General features: G+C 46.6%; 1 protein-coding gene across 1 annotated transcript in view; it reads left to right on the top strand.

The window, feature by feature from the left end:
• NCK2 (NCK adaptor protein 2) overlaps positions 1–12965 on the top strand; it is a 118136-nt gene that overhangs the window by 48801 nt on the left and 56370 nt on the right. The gene's annotated exons all lie outside the window — the stretch shown is intronic.

Raw genomic sequence — 12965 nt, 5'->3', positions numbered from 1 at the left:
GTCCCCCTGGAGCAGGTAGTGAGGAGTGTTGTAATCCTGGTTAAGAGGGCATGAGCAGCTCTGGACATTGTTCTGATTAGCTGGTGGTGAGGTAAGTGGGAGTCAGCATTCTCAGCCTTGTGGTTCCAACAGGTCTGCGGTCTCCTCGCTTGTGGGCTGCAGACAGTTAACCTCTCCCAGCTGGTGGGGGTTTCAGTGTCAGCAGAGCAGCTCTAAGGTATTGTTGTGTGTGTCCCTTGAGGGGAACCAGGACCTGCCCCAAGGCTACACTATTGTTTCATGACTGCTCCTCCCTTGTCTCTGCATCCCCTCCCTTCCCAGATTAGCAACTGTTTGAGCTTGCCCATTGGAACTCAGGGAGACATGGAGGCTGAATGAAGCCTATTTCCTGTAATCAAGAATCAAGAAAGGGGGGGACACAGAAGGCTTTCCTGCCCAGGAGTCCCGCAGGGTCCTGCTGGGTATCAGGGGTTATATAGGAGAGGGCAGGTGTGGCGGTCTGGGCTCAATCCATGGTTCATTATTCCCATGGGATGCTGGTGCTCACTCCAGACTCCCATGCACTCACACCAGCCCGTCTGGACAGCACAAAGCTGTGTGTAGGGGCCTATTATGTAGGGAGGTTGGCCCTTTATTTGGCAGTGTTCACAAGTGGTGTTGCTTCCCCAGTATTGTCATGAACGAGGTTTCTGTTTGGTTTTAGAGAAATCAGGAGCTGTGATTTCAGGAGCTGACCTCCTTGCTACTATGAGGAACACCCAGCCATGGCCAGTGCCTGTTCCCCAGGGTTGGTGGGGGAGGAGTTGAGGGGCTCCAGGCCCCTTCCACTAGTGCCTCCCCTCCTAGCTGTGCTCCCTTCAGCAGAAGATGGAATTTGGGGACCCTAGTCTAGGAGACATGGATGCTCACTCAGTACTGCTGAGCTGGGCATTTTATCTGGGCCTTTTCAGTGGCTAAAGGTGTAGACTTAAAAAATAGTCACAACCTAAAAGTTATGTTTTATTCTGGGGGGGAATTTTTAGGACTTCAGGAGACAGCACCTCAAGTGACCCCGAGAGAAATGCTCCAAGGAGAATGGGGTAGGAGTCAGGTTATATAGAAGTCTGCAACAAAGGGCAGGTAGTCTGAACATCAAAACTATTTTTGTGAATTAAAGAAAACCAGGTATCTCATGTTAAGGAATTTAGTGCTTTTCTGTGTATGGGAGGATGTAAGATTCTGGGCTCACTGAAATCTTTCCTTTCATATGCATCTCAGCTATCTGGGGCCAGCATCCTTCATTTTTCACAACCTGAGTTCTTCAGAGCTCCTCGTAGGGAGTGGCTGCAGCCTGGTAGCTGCTGGATAGCAGCTATTGTCCTCCTTCCTGGGCACCCTCCAGGCTCAGGAATTCGCATTTGGAGGGCTGGAATCACTGGTGGCTGTGACATCCTGGTTTACTGATATGGCAGGAAATACTTAAATTTCTCAAAGATGGTTTCATTTACTTGTTTGTTTTGATTTTTTTTAAACATAATCTATTGTAAATTCACACTATTTCTAGTTCAGAATTAGAATTACAAGGTGTTTTAGTTCTTTGATTTTATATTTATATCTCTTTTCTCTTAGGCTGAAAATTTTTGTCCCTGGGAACACGAACATAATTACCTATTTGCTTGATTATCCCACTTTATTTATACACAACCCATAGAAATGTTTAGAATAGCTCCACCAATATTTTTACCCACACTGTGAGTAGTGAAAACAGCTGAAGATGTTTTTGTCCTCCAGGGTTTATCCCACTAGGAAACTGCAGCCACATGACTGTGTTTCAGAGTCTTCCAGAACAATTCCTCTGTGTATTCATGCCACCACTTCAGTATATAATTTGGTTAATTTGTTTCCATTTTGCTTTTGATTTTTAGAACTTAAAAAATTAATATCAGTTTATAATTATGTAAACTATTTTCATGGTTCCAGAGCCAAAGAGGTGTCTGCAGAGAGGCCCGCTTTGTGTTTCTGTCTTCTCTTCTTATTCCTTCCATCACTATTTTTAAAAGGGTTATTTTTCTTTCCCTCCTTTTATTTATAGCCTTGTAATGCAAAGTACATACATGTCTTCATAAGTTAGATTTTTGTTTTTACATTTTTATTGGTGTTTAGTTGCTTTGCAATGTTCTGTTAGTTTCTAGTGTACAGCAGAGTGAAGCAGCTGTGGGTATACATGTAAACCCTCTGAATTTCCTTCTCATTGAGGTCACCGCAGAGCACAGACTTGATAGCTCTGTGCTCTGTAGTAGGTTCTTATTAGTTATTTATTTTATACATAGTATCAATAGTGTTTATTTTTAATACTTGATGTTTTCTTAGATAAACAATAGCACAGTCTACACACTTACCCCAAACTAGAACTGGAAGATTGTCTTCTAATGATGAGGCAAGTTGTAGCTTAGTTAATCATGACCTTGAGTTAAACTGAGTATGCCTGTCCATTCAGTTATTTTGGACTGGGTAATTACAGCAACTAGGGCTTCGCAGGTGGCTCAGTGGTAAAGAATCTGCCTACCAATGCAGGAGACACTAGAGATGCAGGTTCGATCCCTGAGCGGAAAAGATCCCCTGGAGAATAAAATGGTAACCCACTCCAGTGTTCTTGCCTGGAGAATCCCATGACAGAGGAGCCTGGTGGGCTGCAGTCCATGGGGTCACAAAAAGAGTTGGACACGACTAACCGACTGAGTATACACAATTACAGCGACTGCCGCCCGAACATTCTAATCATATTCCAAAATATTAATAGTTAGAAAATACATGAATATTTCTGTCTTGTTTTTGCTGTTGGAAAAATAAAAGAAAAAAGGAAACTTGGTCTGTTTAATTTACATATATTCTAGTTCAGTGGGTCTCGGCCCAGTGATTTCATCCCCAGGGGACGTGTGGCAACATCTCAGATGTCTGGGGATGTTTTTGATCATTGCAACTTCAGGCGGGGAGCCCTCAGCTCCTGCAGTGAATGGGGAGCTCCCCCAGCCAAGAAGTATCAGCCCTGTATCTGCCTCTGGTCAGAGAGCCTGCACAATGGAAGGGGCCTCGAGACCTTGGGTCACCCCCTTCCCTCCCTCCCTCTCTCTGTCCCTCTACCCTTTCCTCCTCCCTTGCCTCTTCCCTCCCTGCTTCCCTCCTCTCTCTTCCTTTTCCTCCCCTTTCTCTCTTCTTTCCCAGTAAAAGTAGATTTTTACGTCTAGGAGTATAGGAAAACTGTTGACAAAGACAAGCCAGAAGGACACCAGCTACTGTGTTTTACCACCTCGTGTGCAGAGAGTCCAGCACAGGAAGCCCTGTTCCGTTCAGTCTGGTGTAAATCCCATGTGCGACCACGTGCTTTGCGGGAAGCTGATTCTGCTTCAGGGTGGGTCTCAGGAAGACAGGACGCCTTGTTTGGTGCAGGCACATGGATCACCGCCTGTAGGACAGTAGTGCTTGAAGTTGAGGTTGTGATGTGCTGACAGCACGGTGGCTTCACGGTGGATCCTGACGTGCTGGCCGCTTAGAAAGATGCCCATTCAGAGGCGCATGTGGGTGTGGGCGGCAGTGGGCAGCTGGCAGTTCTGTGCCTCTTAGGACATTCTCTTGTCATTGACAGCATTCTGCATTCCTCTGGGGGTCACTTTCCCATCTCTGGACTTTCCATGCCAGAGTCCTATGAGATGCTCACTTTCAACTAACAAAGAGGGTGAGTGGTCCTATCTCTGTGTGGTGTAACGTGATGTGGATGGGGGGCTCCCTCCTTTTCTCACATGGGGGACCCTGAGGAGTATCAGCAAGGTGCCTGGTTGCCCCCAGTCACCACCAGAGCAGGGCGCCTGGAATGTGATCACAGGGCGTTGGAGGCAGGTATTGGAGGCAGTCGTGTCTGGTCCAGTGATGGGCTCGCTGGGCTTAGATCTTAGCCTCCCTTCTGCCTGTGGTGATGGAGGAGGCAGGTGGGTGGCGCCCTTCCTCTGGTTTCTACATCACTGCCCTTCCCCAGGTGCCACCCACACTCCAGCAGGTCAGCTCACCCAGCTGCACAGGTCACTGGTCAGCGTGTGCCTGTGGCATAAGAGAGCACAGTACAGGCTGATTCTGTGGGAAGAAAGAGGTGTCTTTAGGAAAGTTAGTCGCTAAGGTGACCGCTCACTGGATTTTAGCCCTGGGGAGCTGGGTTTATCTGATCGTTTTGTTAAACATTTGCCTGTGAACTTCAACTCTTGTGACTGCTTTGAAGGGACCGGTGGGGATGGAGAGCACCCTGTGATGGTTACGGGGTGGTCCTGCAGAAATAGCCCAAGTCACCAAAATTCCTTTTGATTTTAACTTCATGGCCCAAAGGCACAATATTTACTGTCCTTTAAACTCCAGTACTTTGGCCAGCTCATGCGAAGAGTTGACTCATTGGAAAAGACTGATGCTGGGAGGGATTAGGGGCAGGAGGAGAAGGGGATTACAGAGGATGAGATGGCTGGATGGCATCACTGACTCAATGGTCGTGAGTTTGAGTGAACTCCAGGAGTTGGTGATGGACAGGGAGGCCTGGCGTGCTGCAATTCATGGGGTCTCAAAGAGTTGGACACGACTGAGCAACTGAACTGAACCAAACTGAGGCCCTTGACTGGAGTCTTATACCACCTCCCCTCCTCGTTCAGCGTTTCCCCTGCCTCCCAAGGGTAGCCTTATAAGCCTTGGACACTGAGAACCTGAAGGGCTCACTTCTGTTTCAGTGTTTCTACTAACTCTGGAGGAAGCCCTTAAGTATCGACAGGGGTCTGAAGCCTTGGTTCATTTTTTTATTTTTTAGGCACAGAAATAAATGGTTTGTGCTATTTTTGAGTGGTGGATATTGAACTCCAGGTGTAGGGCAAAGTGGTTTCTATGTCTCTCTAAAGAGGAGAAGCAGACAGCTCTAGCGGCAGGTGACCTTCTGATGGGGACAGGTGGGAGGCATTTCTTAACCATTCCTGGGTAGGTGTGGGCGGCCACGCTCTGGACAGCCAGCCTCTTGGGCTTCAGGATTGACAGGGGTGGTGGTCCTGGCCTTGCAGGATTCCTGCCCAGTGGTGGGGGAGGCATCTCTTAGCAGTGAAGGAAGACATCATAGGTTCATCATCAGCCTCCTGTGATCAGACTTATGGGCAAGTGCCAAGCCTTTTGTAACCATAATCAGTTAAGACAAAGCAAAGGGCTGTAAACTGCAGAATTCTGCTGGCGTCTGCCTTCCCGTAGAAACAAGATGCTTCTGGGACTTCCCTGGTGGTGCAGTGGATAAGAATCTGCCTGCCAATGCAGGGGACTCCGGGTTGATCCCTGGTCTGAGAGGATCCCACATGCCGTGGAGCAACTAAGCCTGTACAACCCCTGAGTGTGCCCTGGAGCCCACGCTCCACAACAGGAGGAGCCACCGAAATGAGAAGCCTGAGCACCGCAGTGAAGAGTCGCCCCCCCACCAAAGCAGAACAACACGACAAAAAAGAAGCAGGATGCTTCTAGAAGAGAAAACCAGTTCAGAAACCTGGCACTGAAAACCTTTCAGTGTTGTAGTGTGGACTCGTTAGCTTAGGGTTTCATAACTGGCTAAAGGTTCTGGCGTTTACTGCAGGTTTCCGAGTGGTTTCATCGCCCTCGGTCAGGGCTGACTGCAGGGTGGCTAGTTGTATTCATCTGATTCAGTTCATTTCCTAGGAGAACCAATTACAACCCCATTTTCACTAATTTACGGTTGTAATCCATCTGTTTCAGAGCCAGGATTAAGTTATCGCCTACCTCCAGAAGATGTATGTTTGAACTTAAGTATCTGTGGGATTTTCATATTCTGTGAAAGACAAAGGGGTAAAAGTTAGCTCATTGTTTTGTTTTCTTCTACTTACTGTTATTATTTTGTTGGAAAATTTTTACTGCATGTATTTTTTTTAAAAAGGCAACTGAAACCTAATATCAAGGGAAGCCTTCCTCCTGTCTCAGGCACCCACATGACTTCATTGGAGCAAGACCACTGCTGCTTGTGTGTACATCCAATGTTCTGGAAATAGCTAACTACCAGCTTAACTTAACTTCTCTGTCCATGGGATTTTCCAGGCAAGAATACAGGAGTGGGTTGCCGTTCCCTTCTCTAGGGGATCTTCCAGACCCGGGGATCGAACCTAGGTCTCCTGCATTGCAGACAGATTCTTCACCATCTGAGCCGCTAGGGATACCCAACTACCAGCTTTACTCAGGTCATTTCACTTTCTCCTTGTTTTTTCCCTCCCTTGTTCTTCCTGTAATACAAAGACATCTCTCCTTTACTTACTTTTAAAAAATAAAGTCATTGAATTGTACACTTTAGTTGGTCAATTTTTCTGGTCTGTGAATTGCATTTCAATTTAATAAACAGTAACCTTAGAGTCTGGGGACTGATTAGGAGAGAAAAGATGAAGAGTGGAATACTTTCATCTTTATATCATCAGAGGTGACTAGAGAGGTTCCCCAAAGATCTTCGCAGCTTGGGTTAAAAACATACTTTTATGGAGTATTTAGAAGGAGGAGCCTGTGGTGAGCCTGCCAGGGTTCCTGCTACATAGCTAAGTTCACTGGGGTGATGGATCTCAGCATGAGGAGGGTGAACAACAGGTCAGTAATTGCAGGCAGCTTAACCAGGCAGCAAAATGGTAGTTAAGGTTCTTCATAGATAAATACATGTGTGGAAAAGAATCTGAAATGTCCTTACCTTACTTTTCTGAGTTGAGAATGTAAGTTTGAAGTCCTATCTCTTTAGAACCTAGAGACATCTGTCTTGTTTTACAAGTGGATACTTTTCAACGTGTGTTCACTCAGTCTTATCCGACTCTTTGTGACCCCATAGACTGTAGCCCACCAGGCTCCTCTGTCCATGGGATTCTCCAGGCAAGAATACTGGCGTGGGTTGCCATTCCCTTCTCCAGGGGATCTTCACAACCCAGGGAACCTGTGTCTCTCGGCACTAAATGCATTGGCAGGCATATTCTTTACCATTGAGCCACCTGGGACTTCCCTGTCATTCAGTGTCTGGTGCTGTTTAATCAAGCTGTTCCTCTCCAATAGCATCTCAGCCCTGTCCTTTCTGTCCATTTTGACACGTCCTGCCTGCATTCCCGGTGGAGCCGTGCCTGTCCCTTTGGATGGAGGACCATTGTGGGGAGTGATGGCTGGGAGTATGGATATCACCAGAGTATGGGCTGTTAGTTTGATTCTCCCCAAGGAAGGTGTCAGGTGCGTCCTGCCCTTGGCCATGGTCTGTACCACAGCATGGATGGTGGCCTGGAGACGGGTGTGTGGGGTTTGCAAGTGAGGAGAGGATGGAGGGGGGCGGATTGTCCAGGCCTGAAGCAGAATGAGAACTTTTTGAGAACCTGCAGCGCTGGACTGCAGGTGGTGTGGAAGAGTGGACCAGGAGGGTCACCAGGGGCACGTGCCTCTGCTTCCTCTCAGAAGGCCACCTGCCAGGTGTAGTGTGAGGGGCCAGATGGGCTGTGCAGGTGTGAGGCTGCCTGTGGGGGACGCAGTCTCAGCCAGTGTTGTCATGTCTGGAGCATCATCGGCATGCCCACTCTCTGCAGTGGGCATCCCTGCTGAGGCCACATGCCATGTGCAGAGATGATGTGGGGTGACCCACAGGGGCCTGAGGTCCCCGCTTGGGCCCCTAGCACCCGCTCCTCTGTCTGCTTTGTGGGGGTGAAGCCTATGTCTGTCTTGTCTGTTGTGTGCCCAGCACCCCGCACAGTGCTCAGAGCGTTTCAGAAATACTTGCGGAGCGATTTGTCTTGAAGTCTGTCCAGAAGAGAGAACTTTTAGGAAACTTGTCATCTTTTGACTTAGGAAGGATTTGCTTGCTGAAGAGGCCCTAAAGGAACTTGCAGTTCCTCTCACTGTTGGGAGGTTAGTCTCAGGAAGGAGAGATGAGACCTGCTTTCTAGTCCATCGTAAACTACCTTTATGTAAAACTATTATGTTCATATAAGACACTGCTCACTTGTCTCCTTTAGAGATTTTGAAATTCTGCGGCAGATACTAATGGGTACTTTGGATGGGAACATCTATTTTATTTTAGAAGTTATCTAGAAAAGTTGAACTGAGTTTTTTCCAGGCAAGTTTTCTTGCGGCAGATAATGCAGTACTGCCGTGTCGCCTCACGTCTGACCTCCGTCCCTCCCTGGACTGAATCCCCTAAGAAGGATGGTATCTGTGTTGTGCCTTATTCACATACAGTGTCTGCACAGAGCAGATACGTGTCACATTTCCATTGAATAAGCGTGACTTCCATCTATTTATACCAACAAGGTTCTCCAAGGAAACCCGATGTCTGCGGCTAAATGGCAGTCTCTGCAGTGCCCAGCTGGAGAAGGAAATGGCAACCCTCTCCAGTACTCTTGCCTGGAAAATCCCATGGATGGAGGAGCCTGGTAGGCTACAGTCCATAGGGCTGCGAAGAGTTGGATATGACTAAGCGGCTTCACTTCATTCACTTCATACTTTATCACTGGAGAAGGAAATGGCAGTATTCTTGCCTGGAGAATCCCCTGGACAGAGGAGCCTGGCGGGCCGTGGTCCATGGGGTCGCAGAGAATCGGACACGACTGATGTGACTAAGCACGCACGCCCAGTGCCCAGCTGCTAAGATGTACACTGGGCTGTGCATCCCCTGGAAGAGAGTCCTTGTGTCCTTTGTCAAGTGTGAAGGCGTGGCCAGCCTCGTCACCTGGGTGCCCCTTCTTTCAGACAGGCCTGGTGTTCAGATGCTGAGGGTTTGGAGATAAGTGTTCTTGATTCTGTCCTCACTTTCTCCTCTTCCCTTTGCATCCCTTTGTTCTTACCTGGGGCTGATGTCATAACCAGCTGCAGGTGGTCTGATTCAGCAGGTCTTAGTGGGTTCTGTGTGCAATGAACAGGCAGTAGGGAAGGGGTGCCCTTCCATTTCTGAAATGTGTGGTTAGAACACTCCTATCAGCTCTTACACATCATCCGAAGGTAATTTTTGTCTTTTTGTTCAGTCATTAGGTCATGTCTGACTTTTTGTGGCCCCATATACTGTAGCACTCCAGGCTTCGCTGTCTACCACTCTCTCCCAGGGTTGGCTCAGATTCATGGTCCATTGAGTTGGTGATGCCATCCTGCCCTCAATCTTTCCTAGCATCAGGGTCTTTTCCAATGAGTCGACTCTTGGCATCAAGTGGCCAAAGTATTGGAACTTCAAGATCAGTCCTTCTGTTGACTACTCAGGGTTGATTTCCTTTAGGATTGACTGGTTTGATCTCCTTGCTGTCCAAGGGACTTTCAAGAATCTTCTCCAGCACCACAGATCAAAAGCATCAATTCGTTGGTGCTCAGCCTTCTTTATGATTCAGTTCTCACGTCTGTACATGACTACTGGAAAAACCATAGCTTTGACTATACTGACGTGTGTCAGCAAAGTGGTGTCTCTGTTTTTTACTACACTGTCTTTTGCTGAGCTGTAAATTTGAATAATGAATCACAAGGTGCAGTGGAGGTTTAACTCGTTCCCTAACTTTCTTCTATCTTTGTGTTCACGTTTTCACGGAACAAGTTACATGCATGGAGACCGTGGTGAATTTCAGGATTTACTGATTTCAAAGCATCCTCCTCAAGGAGTAGGCCAGGGAAACGTTGAATTCTGAGAGGGCTTGAAATCATGTCCTGAGTGTTTCCTCTGCACAGAATGGCATCGTGGAGCCCAGTTCATCGTTTCTCTGTGCATGTAAGTGAATGGATCTCAGCTTTCTTTGATGTGTACAGTGGATGAGGGTTGTTGGAGGAAACCTGGCTGCATGAGGAAGTAGGTTTTCTTTTTGCCAGGTGGCCGTTGAAATGTGTTTCCTCTGTGCCCAGTTGAAAGGCTGGACATGTAGATTTTCATGCTCTTGTTGAGTTTTAGCTCTGAAAGTGCTTACACAGCTAATCTGGCTTTTATGTTTATTTCCACTTGGAGCTCAGCAGGAGGCTCTTTGGAGATATTCGGACAGAAATGACTTAATTGGATTTCAGCCCAGACACAGTGTATGAATGGCTTTATGGATGGCATTAATTGGGCCGTTGCCATGGGAAGCCATCTATACATTTTTGAGCTTGAAAGTTTAGAAGTCCTCTTTGATTCATTCAGTCTCTCTCATTGGCTTCTTGCTAGTTTATTTGATCAATGACATACTCAAGAAAAATAAATTTATAGCAATAAAATGAAGACAGATGGTTCGTTAGCAGAACCATCATTCGGTTTTGGCACGGGTGCACTGATTTGTGCTGAAGGCTCCGTGTTGACACTCAGGAGCTGGATCAGGCTGTGTGTAAGGAATTCAGGGTCTCTTGGTTGAAATTTGGGAGAAGAGGATTCTAAACCCTGGAGGACTGAATGGTGCCATTGTTGTTCAGTCGCTAAGTCATGTCTGACTCTGCAACCCCATGCACTGCAGCACGCCAGGCTTCGCTGTCCTTCATTATCTGCCAGAGTGTGCTCAAATTCATGTCTGTTGAGTCGGTGATGCCATCCAGCAATCTCATCCTCTGCTGCCCCCTTCTCCTTTTGTCTTCAGTATTTCCCAGAATCAGAGTCTTTTCCAGTGAGCTGGCTCTTGGCTCTTTGCATCAGGTGACCAAAGTATTGGAGCTTCAGTGTCAGTCCTTCCAATGAATATTCAGGGTTGATTTCCTTTAGGTTTGACAGGTTTGATTTCCTTATAGTCCAAGGGAGTCTTCTCCAACACCACAGTTTGAAAGCACCAGTTTTTTTGGTGTTCAGCCTTCTTTAAGGTCCAACTTCCACATCTGTACATGACTACTGGAAAAACTGTAGCTTTGACTGTACAGACCTTTGAGGGCAAAGTCATGTCTCTGCTTTTTAATACGCTGTCTAGGTTTGTCATAGCTTTATTTCCAAGGAGCAAGTGTCTTCATGGCTGCAGAGATTTTGGAGCCCAAGAAAGTAGTCTGTCACTGTCTCTACTTTATCTCCATCTATTTGCCCTGAAGTAATGGGACTGGATGCCATGATCTTAGGTTTTTGCACCATTGTGGCAGATTCTATAGAAATCACTGAGGAAGTGTAAGTTTATTGGATGATGAATGTCTGATAAGAGTCATTCTGTCGAGAGCCTGCCATGTGGCTGAGCCACATGTGGCTGCAGCATGTGGAGGTCCCTTCCTGGAGGCACTAGTGTTGCCTTTGAATGGGGGCAGTTTGGTTATAAAAGAGCAATCGCTGCAGGAATGGACGTTCCTGTAGAATGTTCCAGAAGAGGGGACATTTGGGTTCATTCCTCCTGGACGATGAGTTGGTTTTGGCTGGACAGTGGTTTTGGAAAGCTGCAGGTGTGAATCTCTTTCTGAATGGTGGAGGAAATAGACATAAAGGCACAAAAGTGGGAAAATATCTGGCATTTGGGGAAAATGTGGGTGAGTCATGTTGACCATTTTCAGAATACTCAAAAGCAGCTAAATATACTTTAAAAAATGATATTAGAATTCATTTTCAATTGGCATGATCATGAGTTTGTTCTCTGAAAGTATTTTTTTTAACCATTAGCCACATACAATTAGAAATGTCATTTAGATCACCTGTGTGTCTAAGTTATCTCAGATGAGAATTCAGTGTCTATATCTTTCTTCTTTCCTGTCTTTCCTTCCTTCTGTCTTTTTCAACAAAAGAGGTTTTATTCAATAGTGTGTTTTCGTGTTTAAGGTTTATCTTGGTCAGCATGCTTTTTATTTGTGGTGTAATTACCTGGACAACTATGAAATCCTGTGGACACTTCGTAAAGAATGCAGGTGACCGTTTGCAAAATATTTTGTATAACTGGACTATCCAGTTATGGCATTGAGATGTGTATCTATACACAGGTATGTGTATATAGGGTTGTATACACACACCTACATGTATGCTGATTCTGAAAACTGTGATTTGGGTCAGTGGAAATAGCTTCCGAGAAACACCTATGATGCCTTTTGGAGGATGGGGACTGTTGTATTAAGAGGCTAGCATCAAATATATACACAGAATCTTACACAGCGTTAGAACAGGTGTTACTAATGTCATTCCTATCTGCCAGAATTCTGAGGCAGCGACCATAAAATTTAAGTCCATATTAAGATTTCCCTTATGACTTCCTTGTCATGGTATTTTAGGTAAATGTGTTAATACATTTTTGGTCCCACATCATCAATTTTGGGTAATTCTCACATCCACTCCCGCGTGCTGAGCTCACAGCTGCAGATTAGGGGCATCGAGACCTCGTCACGACTGAGGACGTGGAGGAACAGGTCTGAGGTGGGAGGGGCATGTGGGGGCTGAGCAGGTCCGGGACCCACGGCTCCTGCCAGGTCTTTTGGTCATGGCATGTGTGGTCAACCCACTGCCGGCAGTGTTGTTCTCTTCTCAGTTCTAGAAGACGTGAAGGCAGATGTCTGCATTATTTCAGAACGCAGAACCCTCAGGGCTCAGCATCTGACCAGTGGCCCTCCTCCCCACACCTCCCCAGCCACGTGTGGTATCTCCTTGAGGCTGTTCAGAGTTAGGAACTCATGCTCTTTCTGCCCCATTCTCATTAATCAACTTGTGATCCTCACACAGATGCAGTCCACTGATAACCAGTGTTATCATTTAAATCGATTCCAGCCCATGGCAGAAAAATCTGGTGGTTTCCTTTTCAGGACAGTTTTCTCTTGAGTAAAAGCCCAAATTTGGTGGGACTTTCTGAAATGTGGACCCCACATGTGGCTGTCAGCACTGAGCACAGTACTAAGAAGCAAGCGGGGTCCTGTCCCTGGAAGCATTAGTGTTGTTGTTTTCTTTTTAAGAAAAGAAAAAAGACAATTGCTTTTAGCTTATCCTGCAGATTAGGGGTCTGGGCAGTTCACTGGGTGTGTTTTGCATGTTTATCTCATACTCATGTACTATGAGGTTTGGTCATGATACTCATCTGGAATAA

This window comes from Budorcas taxicolor, chromosome 11 (genome assembly GCF_023091745.1).
Source record: "Budorcas taxicolor isolate Tak-1 chromosome 11, Takin1.1, whole genome shotgun sequence".
Taxonomy (NCBI): Eukaryota; Metazoa; Chordata; class Mammalia; order Artiodactyla; family Bovidae; genus Budorcas; species Budorcas taxicolor.
This window is presented reverse-complemented; position numbering and strand designations above follow the sequence as displayed.